This window comes from Diorhabda sublineata, chromosome 6 (assembly GCF_026230105.1).
Source record: "Diorhabda sublineata isolate icDioSubl1.1 chromosome 6, icDioSubl1.1, whole genome shotgun sequence".
Classification (NCBI taxonomy): domain Eukaryota; kingdom Metazoa; phylum Arthropoda; class Insecta; order Coleoptera; family Chrysomelidae; genus Diorhabda; species Diorhabda sublineata.
The window spans coordinates 8,597,111-8,618,170 of record NC_079479.1 but is presented as its reverse complement, the minus strand read 5'-3'; the positions used below and the strand labels follow the sequence as shown (position 1 = coordinate 8,618,170).

At 32.0% G+C, this 21,060-nt stretch overlaps 1 protein-coding gene across 7 annotated transcripts in view; it reads left to right on the top strand.

Annotated features, from left to right (window-relative positions):
* The window catches only part of LOC130446029 (uncharacterized), a 126,569-nt gene that overhangs the window by 31,678 nt on the left and 73,831 nt on the right, over positions 1-21,060 (top strand). For 3 of the 7 annotated variants that reach the window (XR_008910099.1, XR_008910100.1, XR_008910097.1), the window contains exon 1: positions 20,276-20,537. The exons of 1 other annotated variant lie outside the window; for it this stretch is intronic. The gene's annotated coding sequence lies outside the window, so the exon portion shown is untranslated. Of the gene's footprint in view, positions 1-20,238; positions 20,538-21,060 lie in introns of those variants that run through there. 3 more of the 7 variants (XR_008910102.1, XR_008910101.1, XR_008910098.1) reach the window with 3 other exon arrangements.

The following is a 21,060-nucleotide window of genomic DNA, read 5'->3' as shown; positions in this document are numbered from 1 at the left end:
GCCGTACTCACCAGATTTGGCACTCTGCCACTTTTTTTGTTTCCGAAGATAAAATCTGCTTTAAGAGGGACTCGATTTTAGTCGATGGAAGTGGTAAAGCAAAACACGGCAGAGCTCCTAAAGACACTCATCAAAGAAAACATTCAGCACTGCTTCGATCAATGGAAAAAACGTATGGAAAGGTGTGTGGCGAGGGGAGGGGAGTATATTGAAGAAGAAATTCTAATGTAGAATAATTTTTATAATAAAACCCTTTTTCGTAACCAGTCTCGTTATTTTATAGCCAGACCTCGTATACCCGCAATAGTTTACGAAATGTATCCTTAAAACCTTTTATGACAAACTTCACTATAAGCTCTAGTCAGCATCTTGTATTTATGACCACTTGCACCGTAATCTTTAATCCAATTTTTAAAATAACAGGCTGTCAAAATTCAAACAGCGACTTAAATCATAATCGCTTGCACCGTATTTTATGCTGTTTAAGTTAAAGTTTGTCACTGATCTTGGGGACATTTTTTTATAAGATTAAATGAATTGGCACACACACTTATCTCCATATCATACATTTTTAGGTTATCCAAGCAGTTTTTTCGTATTTTTTTTCTAATTAAAGAGTTATTCCACGTAATACAATGAATACAAAGATTATCAAATTTTTGTTCTGATGATAAAATACATCTAATTAATAACATCGCCAAATTCAAAAACAAAGAAACGGACAAACATACAAATTAAGAAACAGACTCGCTATGAGAGACTACACTTTTTAAACATTTGATATCTACATACTATGGCAGCAGCAGCTCTCGTAACATGAAAGAAAAAACCGAATACCCACATAATGCAGGCAGCTGCAAATTATTAGGAATTGGATAAACGAAAACCAGCTGATTAAAACATACAATTATGATCAGCCTTTATTATTTATTTTACTTTTTTTGCGTAAATCCATGTTTTTGACGATAAATATATCCAATACAAACTTAGAAGTCTTCAGGAAACCCTTCAATCATACAATCAAGTAACCAGTAACGAAGAGTAGACTAATTAATAAATTTCTCTAATTTCTTATTTCTTAGACCTTTTGATATATCAAAGCATCTATCTAAATGTTGCTTTTAGGTCTGTTCTGCCGTTCTGTCTCTCGTACTTAACGATCAATTATTTGATTTGCTTAACAATTGGAGAAATACACTTCTCAATAGTTATTTTATATAACAATTCCTAATGATTTTTTTATTGTCCCTTCATTGTATATGGTTATATCAGCGAAAAAGTGCAGAAACAAAAATTTCAGGATAATTTCTATAGAAAATTATGAGTTATTCAATTATAGTAAAGAACAAGGCAATGAAAGTTCCTCGACAAAAAGGGAAAATCATGTGATATATGAGTTATTTTTTTTTAATTTAATAAGATGATTGAAAGAATAAAGCCAGAATAATGTTATGAATTCAAATTTAACATAAAGAAGTTGTGGAGCTCTGTACAGTTCAATGAAATTATCTAGTTACTTCCTTGGAATGGTCACTATTCTTTATACTGAATCTATGTACTGATCAACCACCAGTAAGTTTTTCTTCCGAGAAAACAGCTCTCTTGTATGTCTCTGACAACTATATAATTATTAATTAAATTAAATTAATTTTTAAATGCACAACACATCATAGTGATGATTTGAATTTCCTATTAACTCATCTTAAGAATATGGGGACTTTAGATTAAAGAAGAATAGACCTCAAAAATAGGAAAAAATCGATTGAATTAAATGATTCATAACATCGAAAGCAACATATATTAAAATATGATAAGAAAGTTAAACTATGGCTACTGTAATAAGTGAAATTGATATGAGATTATCCACAATTTGCTCCAAAATGTTAATAATTGTCAGTTTTCAAGGTCTTAACCTTATAAAAAAGGTAAAATTATGAATAATTGTAAAATAGTCCGCTCTATTATTCACTTTCCTGGGAAATCCCGTATCTAGAATCTCCAAAATATCAAGATCATCCTCATATATGTCATTTGCAGCTTCCACAAGTAACAATCCAGAAGAATGCCTTGTTACTTATGAGAGCAAAGACAATAATATTTCCAGATATTGTTGCCATCACTGAAGATTGGTTAAATAATAATGAGCCTGTTCTTATCAAAAGCTATTTCAAAGTAGCCAGATTCAATAGAACAAATTTATCTCATGGAGGTATTATGATAATATCCAGAAGCAACGACTTTTCCGAAATAACACAGTTCTAGTACTATAGACTATCTCGTGTCATCGTATGATCCAGAAACCACCGACTGTACTGTGTTTAATTCAACTCTCTCCGATCATGAAGTAGTGATAACAAATATTTCGGTAAAATCCAATACTAAAAATGCTTCTCGCAAATTATGCCGTATCTTTACGGAAAAAACTTCTCAAAACTTCAAGCACCGTTGACAAACAACTGATTGGAACATGCTCTCTCTGGTGATGCGGATTTCGAATTTTCTAGATTCATGAAAACACTAACTAGTCTGGCATCCGAAGGTCGATTGACATCACGATCTTCAGAGGAGTTGTCATTACGTTTCATCAGAGCTGTTTAACAACACTCGTTCTGGCTTGAAACCCGAACTGTTTGTCTTCAGTCATAAAGGATATAATACGTTATCCAAATAACTCACTAAACTAAAATATAGATTTATAAATTTCAATGTAATTACGAATAATTTGATTTGTGCTACATATTTTTGAGATGTAAAAACTGTTAAAACAGTTACAAGTAAACGTGTTGAATCTTCAGAGAAAGAAGATAAAGACGAAATCTCTCTTGGCTCAGAAACGGAGACCTGGATACCAGAAGTAAATCCAAATGGGTTTGAAGATTTAGTGCGCTCTCCAAAAGTTGGAGATTTTGTTTTGGTGCAATTCAAAATAATAGAAAAAATATAAAAAAACCGTTTACTACGTTGTAGTAGTCTTAGAAGCTCCCAGCGACAAAACACAAGATATTGAGGTGCAATTTTATAGAAGGCACACCAAAATACCCAAGAAATTTGTTTTGACGAAAAAATACATCAAATTAATTTTACCGAAACTCTGTCAGCATGCCAGAAAAAAAAGTGGATTTGATTTCATTTATCTTCAGAAACATGGACGTCCGTTAACGTAAAAATTTTACTGATTTAATTAACAAAATAGGGTGTAGTGTCGCAAATTAGCTATTTGTTTTTTATTTTTCTTATTAAATAAATTGTACTTTCTATTTCCATCTAATCGCTACAGTTCTAGTTTGTGAGTTTTTAATACATTTTGTGAATTTTTGGTTTTGTGTTGTTGAATAGTTAGTTTATTCACTGTACAACACACGCATTCCACAGTGAAACAAAAAAAAACATTATGTTTCTGCCCACTTTTGATGTTTTATTTTAAAGATAAATATATAATTAACTAAAATTTTTATTTGAACTGAACTGTTAGGGTTGGATTCGGTCAACAAGATTAAAAAAGGACTCCACTGTGCAACACTTTTCCCCAATGGAAATGTGATACAACAGGTGAAGTCATTTACTACTACAAGAGATAATCCTTGATGAATTCAGTACTCTAGTTTCTGGTTAGAGATATCGGACCGCCTTGTTCTAACTTCAAAGTTACGCTATATAAAAAAGTCTAATATAAATGCAGTTAAATATCCAGTTATGTTCCAATCATCTAGTTTTTACAGTGTTTTATATTTTTAAATTAGATTATAAGCTTCTTCGGATATCTTTAACTTCCTTTTTTATTGCCTTTTTATTTTTGAGGGACGATATAAGATTTTTTATCCATATAAGGCCTTACCAAGCTTTTTGGCGTATGTAGTTATTTTAAATTTTTTGTCTCGTTTGAAGCGAGATATCTTACTTTTGCTCTCGACCTTTTAAGCTCATGTGAGTTAATTTGATTTTTAATCTTTTTTGTTCATGCAATGATATTTTAAGAGAGTTAATCGATTCTTCGTATTCTGATGTTCACCAGGGACCAGGAGTATTATTTTTTAGTGGTTTTACATAACCAATATGCGAAAAACATGTTTCATCAATGTTGTATCCTATTTGATCTATGTCTGGAAGATTTCTTTCTATATGGAAAAAAACGGATATTGCAACGATTGAAACCTAGACTGATTCTTACAGACTTTATTTAATACTGACAAAACTGTATTTTACATTGATCACTCTGAAATAGACCGTACAATTGATCATTTTTACAAAAAATTGTCCTTCATATTATGTCTTCACTTATGTCAGTTAATCGAAAAGTTTCTTCCTCCACCAATTTTATCTCGTTTGCATCTTCATGTACGGGCCACCCCTTTGGTCTCCTTATTTAGTTCGTTATTTCGATTCTAACTTTGAATTAGAAAAGAGCAATCCATTATATATTTGATTTATGCAGGAGAACATAATGCGAATTCTACTTGAAGAGATTCAAAATTCTACATATTCATTTTTGATCTTATGATTTGCTCAATTTATAGGTACCATTTAAGAATTGTCGATTATAGTATGTATTTGCGAATTAATACTACTCTCCCCCAAATTCGATTCAAAATTCAATGATCGATGTCAAAAAGATTTACAACAGTTTTTCCGTAAGCGTTAAAGTGGTGAGTTCATACATAAAATTTCGAAAATTGACAAGCAAAGATCGAATTTTTCATAAGTACATTTCTCTCTCTTTCCATATGAAAAAGGTTTGATTTGGGTGCCCAAACTAACGACTTACTTTTGTATTATTTCACTGGGCGACAAAAAAATTTTGTAGTAACACAAGAATGAATAGCAAATTGTGAAAAATGGACCTATACAAATATGAAACACGTAAATTATTTCATATTTATTAGAAAAATAATTTCACGTTTTTTAAATCGTATTTATTGACAGTAATTATAGTTTACATCAAATAAACATGCCTCACATCTATTAAAAACAAAAACTATAAAAGAAATCACTTTAAATATCAATTAGCTCTACTTTTTCCTTTTATGAGGGATTGCACTTTCTCTTTTTGAAAACCAACATTAATCACCCATCATGGCCGAATCCCATCGTCCTTGATACCGAATTTCCATTGTTCTAATATCTTGGTGGAACCTTTCATTCTGCTCATCACTGACAGCTCCCAAATTTTCGGGAAAAATGTCAGATTGGAATGGAGGAAATGATTTTTCACTGACATTCGAGAACTAAGGGATTTTTAGGCGTCTAGAAGTTGTCTAGAAGTTCATCAACTAACTGTTGTTGCCCAAAAATCCCCTCACTTCACTAACAAATGTCTTCCATACTCTAAGTTCCTGCCTGGTGAGCTTTTTTGCAAAATTGTCATCGTCCAGCACTTTTCTTACTTGTGGCCCTATAAAAATACCTTCCTTTAATTAGTGTTGATCTACTGCCCGACTGGGGAAAGCAATGTTCCGTGAACCCTCCCTGAAATCTTATCAAACTTCCAATCATCTTCAGGTCCCCACATATCTGACTCTTAAACTTGTAGTTAATTTTGTCTGAAAGCAAGCGAATATTTTCTTAAGTTTCGTTTATCTTCACAGAATGACCAACTAGGATTGTGTAATATCACTGCTTTTAAGCTGTATTCAGACAATACCATCAATATCTGTGCTCGCACAAAACGAATTTTTCATGCCGTAGAATGCAGAAAATGCAGTATTTTTTTTCTAAAGGTCGTAATTTTTGTCTGTTTTGCTAACCAGCTAACCAGACGGGAAGAAAGAAGTTCAGACTCTTTATAAAATTACTTACCTGCTAATGTAAACAAGGATAATTAAGCTGTTGAGAAGTGGTACGTGCTAGGGCTTTTCTTGTTATTGGAGGATAGTTTCTTCTAAAGAGCTTTATGTAAAACTTAACTTTCTCAGCTGTATGTCAGCATTTTTATACTTGTGTCTCTCACAAACTCGTTAAAAAAGATAAAAATGTAAATGAGATCAATAATCACTTTCAGTTAATTTAGCGTCACGTTACGTAAGCTGATTCGATATGTATGATCCTATTACCAAATATCGGTCCTTGCAGTTAAAATCTGGTAGCTATGGTATATTACGAAAAAATCATAGATATTAGTTGTACTTCCCTGTTTTCACATTTCTTTGATTATATACTTAAATTAATGTAATGATCACACCCACTTTTTCTCTTAAAATAGAAGGCAGATATTGTATAAGCTCATGACAGTATTCGTGTCTCTCGGGGAAGCCGATCCCCCTTAAACATTCGGCTAGGCATGCGAGATTAACATCCTTTTAATATTCATGGTCGTTCAAGTCAGTAAAAATCTCTAGAGACCTTTTGTTATCATCATTTACTAGTGGTTATCATTGTTCAAATAAAAAATCTTTGAGTTTAAATTATGCAAAAAATATTTTTTCTCTTCAATACATACTATTAATGAATGAAATTAATTGTAAATGAACATTCTATATACTCACATTATCTGAGGTAACATTAGATTGCGATCCATAAACCATTATCCTTCTGTAGGTCAAACTCTGAATCTTCATTTTGGTGACTTTCTACCCGCTTTAATCGATATAAATGTCAAAAAATCACAAGATTCTCGCATTCCTAACAAAATGTGAAGTGACCCTTCCATTTTCCTACGTTACCACAACACCATACAATGAATAGTATGCGAATTTTAGAATAATTACATATCATAAAAATCTGTGGAGGTTATTTTTTACTGTATAGGGTTGATACTTACTTTTCTGACCAGTAACTAGGTATCTACTAATTCAAGTCCGGTGGTCGGACTTTGAACATTATTATACGACGAAATATCTGGGCTTTTTTTGTCTGTATCAAATGTTTTTTTTTGTATTTATCCTTATGTTTCTTAATCAAACAATAGTCCTAAAGAATCGATGCTTAACACTTTTCTTGACAAGTTATTAGAAACAAACACAATAAACTTATAATAACTGGTATAGAAAACGTACAAGTTTTGAAAATATGTCAATTATCATTCATATAACCCTTATAACACTAATCGTAAAATTAACTTAATCAAACAAATGAAAAATAGAATGCTTAAAATATCAAATTTAATATTTCATAAGAAAAACCTAGAAATAGGAACGATTTAATAAGAAATTAATATTCTTTAAACACTAAAAGTTCTATATTACCTATTTGTACACCCTCACTAGTTATAGTTCTTCCAATATCAATTGCAAAAACAGTTATGCGACGATCAATCAATATTTCATGAATACGCACGGCACTTATCAAATTAAGAAGCGAAAAATATTGTTTTTCTCCCCGTATAAAATTCGGTGTACATCTCACAAACCGCCAGTCCACGTGGACTGTTTACCACTCAAAACATCGAATCGCAAACATAAACGTATTTCTATTGGCCGAAGCTGTATGTACATAGTTTCTTCAAACTATTCCTGGCAAACATTAGCGTCGCTTGGTGAAATTAATAAATTGTAAATATATTCGAAAACAGGAAAATATTCAACAATCTGAATTAACTAGAGTAGTTGACAAAGCTATTCAAGATTTTATACGTAGAACAATTTATAGTTTATATGAGGAGAAAAGGCTCAGTTCACGTCTGGTACCCTATTCAAACCAAACTCCCTTATAGACAGTTATATTTTACTCATCTATTTACGTTTTATAATTTGATAATCAGTTGTAGCAAAATAGCGAGGTATAGTCAAATAGTTCCTGCAATAACAAATGGAGACAGCAATTTTTTTGTTGGGCACAATAGAGTAGTCAGCAGATCTTCTGATTTGTAACTTTTAGAAAATTTTTTCTTGGGATATCTAAAAAACATAACGTACAGGACAAAACCAGTTGATTGGGATAACCTGAGAACTAGAATAAACATATTCCGTCAACCTTAGAGGAAAGGACGACAGGAGATCTGAGCCAAGATTCTAACCTAGCGTTGTCCTAGTTTTAGCAAAAGTTTGGAATGTTATTGTAGAAACAAGCCTAGTGATCGGACCTGAGTCAAAGTTTCTTGTCAAGACTGAGTCCCGTGTAGTGATACAGGTCGGGACATTCATTGTTGTCAAGACTTGATTACTCTTTGAGCTTGTATGTCAAGCATAGTAAAATGTCTGAATTAGAGAAATTCTTAGTCTACTTTTGCGTTTTCAAATCGTACTATTTAGATTTTTAGTATAATTTGATGGAAAGGATTGTCTCTTTCATATAGCAGTGTATTATCAATATAAATTTCTGCATCTTCTTCTAGTTCATGTTTAGGTTTCACTGTATATTAATAATATCGTTAGACAAATGATAAAATACCAAACTTTAGTGGCCAGACTATGATGGTATCTACTAGTTGTAGCCTTATTAGTTTGCTGTTAGTAACTAACAAGAAACCTCAAGCTGATAGAATTTCCATCTCTATCCATAACCTGTTCTCTTCCATACGATAATTTTGTGACTCATTTCGGAATATTTTTCTTGCATTTTTAGTTATTTAGGCTACACAACAGAATATTATTAATCAATCTCTCAACACAATCCAAATCTTAGAGAATTGTTTTGTTGTTCAAATGGAATTAAGGCGTGAAAGGAATAGCAGGGACTTATTTTTCTACTTTTCTAGCTGAGATTAATGAATCACTGTGTTTCGATACAAACAACATAACTTTAGTCGAACCCTTGTGATCAATCTTTGTCTCGTATAATCATACAGAATAAGATTTTTTGATTTGAGGTTTACAAATAAACAAAAAAACATGTAATATATACATATAGTATGATATTATAGCCAAAGCTGCACCGAAATATAAACAAATCCGTTAAGAGTTGTCATACAAATAGACTAAAATAAATTATAAATATAAATATAAAATTATTTAAATTGTAAAAACATTCAATAATAAGTTTCTTTCGGAAAATCTTTGAATCCGTCGATTGGTATTTTCAATCAATAATGTATATAGGGTGTACTCACCATAATTATATAGAAATAAAAATAAGAGTGTTATCCACCGTTTCTATATCTCAATACTTTCTCACACCAGTGGAAAATGGGTCTAATCATGATGGTATTGAAACGAGTTCTGAGAAAAGCTACTCAGCTGCACGAAACTACCGAACAAGTTCACACAATTCACAAATCAGTGTTGATCTCGAAAACAAGAGATAATGTGAGGCTGGTTTTTCAGATAGACACGACAATATTTCGTTACGGTTCGGCATAAAGGCCTGGAATGGAAACTTAAGAAACTGGTAGCACCCCAAATCCTAGATATCCTCAAATCGTACTTAAAGGACATAACATATAAAGTAATACCCAGAACTATATCCATCAAATCATAGATTTCGCAAGGTAGCGTTTTTGGTGTTCTATGAATCAAGAGTCTAGCAAAGTATTGACTACAGAAATAACTACAAAAACTTGTAGATTTTGCAAAAACAAATTCTATAAATTATTCAACGATATCCGTAACGACCTATTCTAAACTAACCTATAAAAATGATTATTATCCATAATCTTGACAAAGAACCATATAGGTCGAAACATCAATATTTTTATGTTTCAAAAACTTATTATCAATCAAAATAAATACCTGTTTCAACAACAGAAAAGAATTTTTCCATATTAGTTACATTTCAAAAATATGTAGTAGCCATCAAATTATTCTTAGTTGCATTGAGATTTATAAAATAGAACAATAAATTTTAGTCAAATTCCCTTTTTATTATTGACAGCTTTTTCCTTCCTATAAGTATGTGAACCATTTCTAGAAACCCTCTTTTTCTTTTATTTGATTCCGTTTTAAGAATTTTTGAATTTTTATAATAAAATGTATATATTTTTTATATTTTATCGTTAATGCAGCTTCATTTTCTATCGTATTGATGAACTCTTTGTCTATTTTTTAAATACTGAGATGCCTGCCTTATGTAGACAGCGTCACAATTAGTACAAGGCACTTGAAATATAATATTATTTCTTTTGTTTTTTGGCGTTTTAGATATTAATAATATGTGTATAATGTATTATGTCCTTTATAACTAACTAACCTAACCTAACTTATACCAATATCATATTTATTGAAATAATTTGATACTTGCTGGGAAAGTTGTATTTGTACATATGGTCCGGTCAAATGTTTCATATTTTGATGTTTAATTTCTGTTTTCTTCCTTAATTGATCATATATCTGTTTGTTATTTGATTGAATATGTTATTCATAATCGAACAGAGACCGAAACAACGTTTCAGACCTTGTCGGTTGCGACATAAAAACAACCAGAAAAGAACCGAATGGAAACGCATACTTGTGAAACATACCTAAATAACGTTCTCGAACATTCTATTTCTAAAAGCACTCACAAATAATCTTATTAGCTAGAGCAATTTGAGAATTATATTCACGGAACTTTTTCTAGGATTCTTCGTAAAAAATAATGTTTTATTAATACTAGATATTCTGTTATCTTCATATTTACCAAACAACGAACATACAATTTTGATAGATATTATAGTATCAGAAACACTGCGGAATTTAATGATAAAAGGACTTCTCGGAAACTTTTTTCCTCGGTAGATCAGTAGGTAAATACAATCAGCTTATATTTGTGTATGGTTTTTTAAAATTCTTGGTTGTCTTTTCGGTATATTAACATAAAAATACCTTATTGATATTAAACTAATATACATGTCAGTGGGTAAATCGTTGGTAGCTGTTTATTAAACACCATGAATCTCTTATACAATTGAATAAATATCGTAGACGAATTATCACAGGAAAAAAAGTAATAAAAATCAAAAATTCTTGTAGATCATGTCTAGTGATTAAAATTTGAGTTGGATCCGCGATCAGCTGATAGGTGATCTATGTGACTCAGGATCATAGATTCCGAGAAGCCCTGTAATCACCGCAGCGAAAGTTACTATTCCTATTATTATTTGTTATTATTATTATTATTATTATAATTATTTGTTAGTTCCAAAACTGGTATCCTAACAACAGTAGTAAAAGTTCATATTAAATATGCTTATACTGATTTACTATATAACGTTAACCTTAAAAAGAAGCACAATAAAATGTAAATACTTCCTTAGAAATCGATATACTCCCTAAACCAAATCAGAGTGTTACTCGGAAAATTCACTTTAATTGATGACTGCTCCCACTCTCAACTTTTATAACAGGGTTGAACTTAAAAAATGTAACGGTTTTCTTTCAAATGTGTTTGTTGAAAATGACGACCTTGATGTTTTTATTCTTGGTCATATAACACACTTAGTTTTTAAATAGTTAATGTAGGGACCAGCATGTTGATAAACTATATCTACTAAAGAACACCCACTAAAACAAAAAACACAAAAAGTGACAAAGTACTTGACAGGAAATGCCGACATAGCCTGAACTAAACGCGTATTATTGAAGAAGACGTAGTATCAGTGATGAGAATTAACATTTGAGGACAACCTCTTTGTCCGGGACTTAGTAACTATAACTAACTTAGAAAACAATATAGTTATTTGTATGCCAAGGACTAAAAGTCCTACTTTTTAGGACGAGTCTGAAAAATACGAGACGAGCGAAGCGAGGCGAGCAACAGACGAGTCCAATTAGACGACGCATAAGAATGTAACAAGAATTCTATTATATTTTCTCTGGTTAAAGTTTTTGATTTTTTTGCAGTGTACCCTTCGTTTTATTTCTTCAGGAAATTGATGAGTTTCGGATATTTGTTAATGTGAACATCTTGTTTTATTGCGAGAGAACTTTTAATCATCGAGAATGTAGATCATAAAGTAGAACTTTTCCAGATTCTAGATTTTTCTGAAAAATAAGAGAGCACTACATTTTTCGTTGGGTTTTCGCCTTTTTCTGGTGACACCAATTCATAAAGAGCTCGTACTGTTTTTCGTACCTTGCACGAGATTTATCCGGCAACGAATTAAGAACGGCCGCATTGCTTTGTTCGGTGAGATCAGGTGACGTGGATTCGAGTAACTCTTTATCGTTGATGTTTTCTTTTTCATCATTATTCATTGCTATTCATTAATTTAGACAAAACTTCGGATAAAACAGATAATTTCAGAAAAATAAAAATTTAAGGTTATGCAAAATCATCGAAGTGAAACTGTCAACTGTCAACTGTCAACATTGAAGTGTCTAGAGTCACATTTAAGGAAGTTGAAGTTGTGTACTTCAGAGCTTTCCGAAAGTGTTTTGCATTACGGAACTGTCACTTTCACTACATGGAACACTCGAAACGCTATTTTCGGTATGTAAATGAATACAGAACGAACAACTTTCAAATGGCGTCGTCTAAAAAATAATTTAGAATTATTCTCAGTGGTATTCTTTAATAGTTATCAATATTAATGTCCCGAGTGCATGTCAAATTGTCGATAATTTAATTTTCTCGAGTGCGCGAATGCGCACGAGAGGAAATTATGAGACAATTTGACATGCACGAGAGGGCATTTTGGCAGACTATTTCCTGAGAAAAATTTAATTTAAAATAAACAATAATTGTTCCTTTTCTTAAAATATAAAATTAAAACCAAATGATGTTTATTAATCCGAGACGAAAATTTGGCACTAGTGCAAATTATCGATAATTTGCACTAGTGCAGTATTATCGCTGAAATTTGATCGTTGCTAGGTAAACATAAAATATTACAGCTTTTTGGTTGGCTTAAATTTTTCGAAGGAAATAGTCGTTCAAATATAGTCTCATCACCTTGCGTTATTTTATTTATTCTTCGTAAGATAGAGCCGAACATCCGTAATTGTAGCAATGAGGCACTAGCTTGCATTAGGACTATATCTGTTTATAATGGATACAATATTAACCCTATGGATTAAATGTTATCGACATTATTGAAATTATATGGAGAATCTGCAGATAGAATATGGAATTCTTGAGTTCGATATGAATTTGTGGAAATTTTTTTAGACGAAAGTGATAATAAGCAAGAAGTTGCAGCTTGTGTTAGTTCCCCAGACGTCTCTTTGCTATTGGCAGCAACAATCACATTATCTATGGAGTATTAATAGAATATTGACAATTAATGTTAGATATCACTCTTGTCAATTGAATAATATTGAAAACTCGATTCAATAATATTACTTAATGGTCATTTTAAAATGCTCACCAAAATTGAAACATACTGCATTGTCTTGGTGCAAGTAGGTGGTATGAGATTGCTATAGCATTGACATTTGATTTTACAAATTGTGCACTTTGCCATTTCTCTATTGAGTTCAAATTTTCGCGATTAAGATGAATACTACGGGTAGTTCATTCTAGCATATTGAAGTTAGACACAAGCACTCAGAACATCTGCTACCTACAAAATCATAGGAGGAGTATAATTCTGGATACAAGAAATTTATTTAAAAATTACCAGAATAGTAAATGCACCTTACAAAAAGGTGACATAAATAAGTTGGCTGCCGTCTGCCGCTGGTCTTTTTTTGGTGGAGCAATTTTACAGGTACTTTCTATTTTGATTCTGTACAATTATTCAATTTTTCAGTAAGATGGTGAGTCGACTTAACGTCATTGCAATCCCAGCAGGATTTGTTTTCTATACCCGATTTGACACCGTGCGATTTTAATTATTGAGGCTTATGTAAAATCGTCGAATAATCCTCTACCTTAGCTGACTTTTTTGAATTGAGAAACAGGATTGAGGTAGCTCTTGCAACAATAAATCAAGAGACTTTTCAGAAAAACTTGTATATCATCTTGACGCATGCCGTATGATAAATAGTGCGTACATTGAACACTAATTTGATTTGTTATTTATAAATGTTTATTATAAAAAATATTATAAAGAGTGCTATATATTTTGAAACAATCAATATTTTGTTATCTATTGTGTGAACGTAGCATTTCAAGTTAATGTAGGATCAAGTTTGATCCCATACAAAGCTGGAATTATACATTAGAAATCTTTTCTTAATATAGAACAAACGACTAAACCTATTGAAATCTCTAATATATAAAAAATGGGGTGGAGACCGCCAGGCATTAGTAACCTATATACGAGGATATATTGAAAACTTCTTAGCCTATTATAGAATCAAATAAAATTTCAATGTCAAAATATTTTATTACTCAACATATTCTTCTCTTGATTGGATACATTTATTACAGCAAACCTGCAAAGTCTCTAGACCTTAAAAAAATGTTTCTTCTTGCTCTGCAAACCAGACCTCCACAACTTTTATTACCTCCTCGTTTGAAGAAAATTTACGACCTTTAAAACTTTTTTTCAGTTGAGGAAAGAGATGATAGTAGGACGGAGCCAAATCTGGTGAATAAGGGGGGTGTTTCAGTAATTCAAACCCTATATCACGAATTTGTTACATGGCAAAATGAGATTTGCGTGCAGAAGTGTTGTCCTGCAAAAACAAAACATCTTTGGATAGCTTTCCGCGTCTTTTATCTTTAATTTTTTCCCGTAGAGTGGTCAGTAATGTCGAATAGTAATCTCCAGTTATTGTTCTACCCTTATCAAAAACATCAATTTTGATTACTCCATGACAATCTCAAAAAAATGAAGCAAGAACTTTTCCAGTAAATTTTTGGACAAAACTTCTTAGGTTTTGGAGAATCAGAGTGTCGCCATTCCATCGATTGTTGCTTTGTTTCAGGATCGAACGCGATGCTTCTACCCTTGCACGCTTTTGGTCAATATTCAAAACATGAGAAACCATGAGAATCAAAAAGCATTGTTTAGCCCGCTTACTTTTCTCCACAAACATTCCACGTTAATTCATGTATTGTTCTGTAAAAATCTGGTTAAGTACATAAACTTGGTAAATATTTACACCGACACAAATTTCCAGATTAAGCTAACCTCTCCAGACCTTATTCTCCAGAATTCACTTAGCCCAATCCAAACTATACAAAAATTTTACACCCAAAATTCGTTGGCAACTCGTTGGATAAGCTGACATCAAAGATTGCTGAAAAAACTACAAATAGTGCTAGTGCGGAATGCGTTACCTTCTTAGTTGGGAGCAAGATCTGGTGAATATTAGAAAGAGGCACTTAATTGTAACTTAGTCAATTTTTATATAAGGGCGGTCGTTTTTTCTTAAGTTTAACATACAACCGTATCAGCCAATCGGCATAATATTGGCCAGTTATTGTTTTAGTTTGATGATGACATTTTTAGAATTTCAAAACACTATTTCCGTGTCGTCATTAATCGAAGCAACGATTTTGCTCTCCTGAGAGCACGTTCATCGACTTCTATAGTGTTCACTGTATTTTTTTTTCTAAGACATAAATATGTACTAAATTTTAATCTTTTCTGATATATTAAGAGAATAATTTTTCTCTTGGCTAACATTCGACGATATCGTTTGACTTCTTACTTCCAGCTTTTGATCATCATTAAGTAATAGCAGCACTCACTTTGCAAATAGCTTTTTCATATGCAATCCTCAATGCAAAATATGTCTACTCATTCCGTTGAATGTGCACGTTATCACCATTTACTTCAATGCACTTTATGATCCGCTTTCGTAAAGATTTCTTAATATCAAATAATTCTTGTCTATTATTTTTAATTACATCCGCGGCTTCTTCTATTTTCCGTCGCAAATATGGAAGAGAAGTAATTTTTTCTTTGTAAACTAATGTCTTCATTTGCGACCAAATTGAAAAATCCAAAGGATTTAAATCAGGGCCTCTTAGTGGCCAAGCAAACTCACTTCCATGACCAGTCCATCGATGCGGAAACTGTTCGTTTAAGTATTGACGAACTTGTAAAGAATAATGTGGTGGTGCTCCGTCGTGGAAAAACTACAAATTTGTTTTAAAGCGAGAGGTATATCCTCTAGTAATTCGTGTAAATGTTCTTGAAGAAAATCTAAATAAAGAGGTCCATTTAAATTGGTTGGCAGTTCAAAAAGACCTATTAAATACCCACATATTACACCACACCAAATGTTAACCATAAACTCGTGCTGAAAATGTGTTTCCCTCATAGCATGTGGATGTTCAGACTCCCACAAATAATTATTTTTATAATTAAATATTCCTCGTCTAGTAGATGTTGCCTCATCAGTAAAAAGAATTGTATCCAGAAAATCTGAGTTAAAATTTTGTTTATCTTGCAAAAAATGGGCAAATCTTGAGGTAATAAATTATGAACAGGAGTGTAATGATATGGATGCAATTTTTCTCTCTTCAGTATTCTAAAAATAGATGATTGGCTTATACCTGTTTGCAGACTTAATCGGCGAGTACTGATATTTGATTTTCCGTAACACAAATTAAAATTTCATCTTCTTCATCGGCAGTGATTTTTTTTGTAGCACCGTGCTCAGTTTTAGAGCGTAAAGACCCCGTTTCACCTAAGCGGTTGTAAAGATTTCGGTACAGTTTGTAATTGGGTTGCCTTCGATTTGGGTATAATTGTGAATATCTTCGAGCCGCATCTAATTATTGGAAAAACCGTTATGCCTAGGCATTATTTGATAAATAACCATTACACTTGTTAATTACTAAATTCGTCAATTTTTTGTTGGTGTATTTCGAATACTACCCTGCGTTCCTTTCCCGGTAGCACCTGTAGATATCGGAAAATCGTAGGGAAATACATCGAATCGTTCAACCTCGCATATTTCCGACACTCACTCGTTTTCCACAACCAACTAGAAACGAATAATTTCAGTGCACAAGTGAAATCGGTACGTGTAACACCCTCTGTTGACAGCGCCATTTAAAAACGCTTAAAACCGTTTTTTTATTTAATATTATTTTACCGTTTTCCCAGACTTTAAATTTTTTATGTATTATCTGTGATATCTTTGACGACTGTAAGGAAATCGAATTATCGCGCAAATGGAATAATTCGAAACTTTTTTTCAAAATAATGATAAGCTGTGAAATAATTGTTATTTGGACGCTCTACTATCTATTGATTGTTAAAAATTCACGTTAATGTTGGTGATTACCATTAGAGCATCTATACTTGTGTTTGTGTTTATTTGCTGCGTAACAGGTGGATTTGTGGGTTTGTTAATGACAAGTCTTCTACCAAACCATACAAAAAAAAAGAGTGAACCCTGTTTGAAGTCGAATATATTTATAAATCTGTAATGATTCTAGTTTTATGACGTTAATCATTTAATTTTGATCTATGAAAATATGTTTTCATTTGATGTACTAAGTGTGGAGATGATTTTTCCTTTTTAAAACTGCAGGATTGTAATGGAAAATCCAGAACGTTTATTATTTATCTATTACACGGATTTTGTGATCTTTTTCTTAATCGGTATGTTTACAAATGGTACTAAATATTTTAAATTGAAGTTGGTTCCCGGTATTCGTCGTTATATATAAACAAGAAGTTATACTACATAATTTGCAATAATTAAGAACCAGCTCTTTGATTGATTTAATAGAAACGCGTCTAGTCTTCTGGTTCAGGAGATATATAGAAAATTTTCGCAAAAAGAGAACTTTCATTGAAGCATTCATTAAAAATATGAAATCAAATAAGTGTTATTTGATAATTTTTCCCTAATTCTTGATACCTGTATACGTTTCGTATGAAATATTTAATTTAAATCTTCTTATATATTAGACATTTTAAAGGAAATAGTTATTTGTATAACAAGGGACTTTACTCCCATGTTATACAAATCATTTTTCCGCCTTCCTCAAATATCATATCATTTTTTAATAATGTATTTATAAAACTAACAAACGCAATTTATTACAGAACTAAAACCAAGAAGTAGATACAGTATAACTTACAGGCACGTTATTTACATTATTGCATTCCACATGTTTTTAATTTGCGGTAATTACTCATACTAATGTTAAACGTGCAATTTTGAGCAGTGATTATTTGAATACCACTAGAAATGAGAGCTGGAGCCCACGCAGTTTTCGAGATATTTCATTAAAACATTATTAACCAGCTGGCGTCTCCCGGAAGTACTTGTACTTGGCTGATTACAATCAATTTCATCAACTTCAGTAACTCGCATAATTTGGTTCGAAATTTTTTTTCAAGATATAGTTGCACATATCTTTCAGCGATATTCGTAGACGTACCAACTTCCATGTTGCTTTAAAGCAAAAATGTCTTTTCCAGAATTTGCAAGTAAACTTGCCGAGGTTCCTCGGAACTATGCCTGGTATAATTTATGTCATTAGGCAGTTTGAGAAAGGTTTATGGAAATCTTGACAATAAAATTTTTTCCAACCATTTTCCTGCTCTATAGCAGACAAATAAACGTGCCTAATCAGTTTTAGTTTTATTTTCTATAAGTGTCAATGAAATTCGAGCCTTTCCATGACATCACTTCTACTTTTCCTTTGTAGTCAGGAAAAGTACGACTTTAGACCCTAGAATGAGGTCAGGAAATAGATCCTTTGGATAGAAGTAGGCGGAAACAATATTATAAAATATTATCTATAGCTAGAATTAATACGATGCAAGATATCAAAAAATTTTATCTTCAGTCTAATGTGACTCATTTTAAAAAATGGCAGATTACGAAATTCATACTCTATGCTGACTAGTATAATCCCACTTAGACCTGTTTTTGCAAGTCCTACTAGACATGTAGACATGGCTCATGAACACCGAGCTCGCCTGCAGAGGCCCAGAACTTCAATTTATCGGGACTTATTTCTTTGGAGAAATAAAATCCTGTAGAATCAGCTACCAAGGTACGTGTTTCCCGAGCACCAGAACCTACAGAAGTTCAAGATCAATATTCACAGGCATCTCCACACGGCAGGCAACACTCGAATTACTCGAGTTTAAAAGAGTATACCCTCTTGTGCTTGCTTTTTACAAAACAAAAATACATCGTATTAAAAAATTTATTTGAAAAGCATCATTGTTCATTCCATCTCAATTTGAAAATTTTTGAAAATTGTACGATAGTTCAATTGTAGCATCGAGACATCGCATTCAAGATATTTGACCTCAAACATCATTAACTATACCGTGTAAAAAAAGGAATGACGTAGCAGATGAATCACTCGATTCCAAAAAAAATATTAAGATGTTAACAGTAAAGTGGTTGTGAAAAGAACCAAGCGATACTTTGAGAGGATTAGTGACATGTTTACTGTTTACTACACCAATTTTTTAAAGCCAGCACTATTTCCAAGCAAAACTCAGCTCAACTGTACTTGTGCAAAACAAGAGCAATGAAATGGAAAAGGTTAGCCATTGATAACAAGTATCACTTTAAGAAAGTAAAACATCGTTTATATGAGTCAAGAAAAAATTATTTTTCATCACTGCATATTAAACCAGGACTTATTAATCAGATTGTGAAAAGTTTTATATATAAATGATGATTGCTTTCAATACGGAGTGGGATACAGAAAACAGTTCACCCCGATGCGATGTTTGGTAGTATTCATTGGATTTTAAGGAAATATTGAAATAAGGCGATTTTTTTCTAGGGTGATCCCATTTTTTTTACGATACAGACATCTGTGTTTTGTCAAACTTTTTTCTTTCATATTCCAAAGTAAGGAATGAATAATAAATATATCAATGTTGGAATAAAAATGTTTTTATATAGCAAAATTTTCGTAACTTCTATGTGTCGTCAAGGAGGAATGAGATAACTCTAAACATATAATTCGTGTGTAATAAAAAATTTTTTCAATAAAATATTTAATTCAAAAATCATTATTGTACTGAAAATATTATATGGAAAGTAATATACAGGGTGTTTCTATATTCGACGGACAACGCGCTACCACAGAGAAATCTTAATAAATGATTCATTTTGATATAAGAATACGAACCTTACGAGACCTAGTTGCTGAGATATAGGGTGTTCAAATTTTTAATCAAAATCAAATATTTGCCATAAATCAAAAACACCTTTAAATTTTTGTTTCAAAGTTGGTGACCAATATGCTACTTAATAAAGTAATATTTCGACATTAACAAACTTTGGAAAAAAACCATTGCCGCGCTGTTAGGGTTAGTTGTCACTTTTATCCCCTTATTTTTAACGCCATTTTGTTTTAGATTGCCTGATTATTTTTAGTTAAAAAATTTTGTGGAGCTAAAATGAACGGTGTTGTATGTTGTAGAAATTTGCCTAAGGTAATTGAATACTACTCAATATTTCTAAATTATAATCTAGTAGACACGTGTTATAGTTTTTATCGTTCGTGACACTTTGTGTATTTGAAACAATCTTGGTAGATTGAATTATAGAATTTTAAATTAGTTTTTACATTATTTATACTGTTATAAAATGAATTTTACATCATTCTAAAATTGAAAGTATTGAAAGAAGGTTGAAAGAAACCGGAAACTTGTAATTCAAAAGAAATAATGCTGGAAAGCAATGTACAACAAGTACTGTGCATCTGGAAGAGGAAATATCAAATAATATTTTTGAAAGGCCATCTTTAAGTACTCGAACTGTAGATCGCGCTTCAAGATTCTACTGTATGGAAACTTTTAAAAGAACAACAACAACAAATTGGCCAGTGTTCAAGCATTAGAACCTAGATATTTTCAGGTGCGTATGGAATTTTAAAACTGGTATTTACAAAAGTGTCGTGAAAATCGAAATTTCCCAAAATATGTGTATTGTATACTATACTATAGATTTACTAGGAAAGTAAAGAAAATCCTCACTTTGTTCGTGGAAGGGGATTTCAGCATAAATATTCGGTTAATGTATGGGTGGGTATGGTTGGAGATTGCTGTTGGATAAATTGTTGGACAATATACCTTTAAGTATTAGACAACACATGTGGTTTCAACACGATGGGGCATCTCATCATTCTGCTGCAGCGGCAAGAAATTACTTAAACAGACGTTTTAGCGAAAAATTCATTGGTCGGGGTGGACCCAATCGTTGACCTCCAAGATCACCTGACGTAAATCCGATCAATTTTTCTATATGGGGCTATATGAAGTCCTTAGTGTACGAAGCAATCATCTAATCTGAACCAGATCTAGCAGCTAGAATTCAAGCTACGGCAGAAATCATTCAATCCAATCCAAATTTATTCTCAAAGACATGTTTTTCAATAACA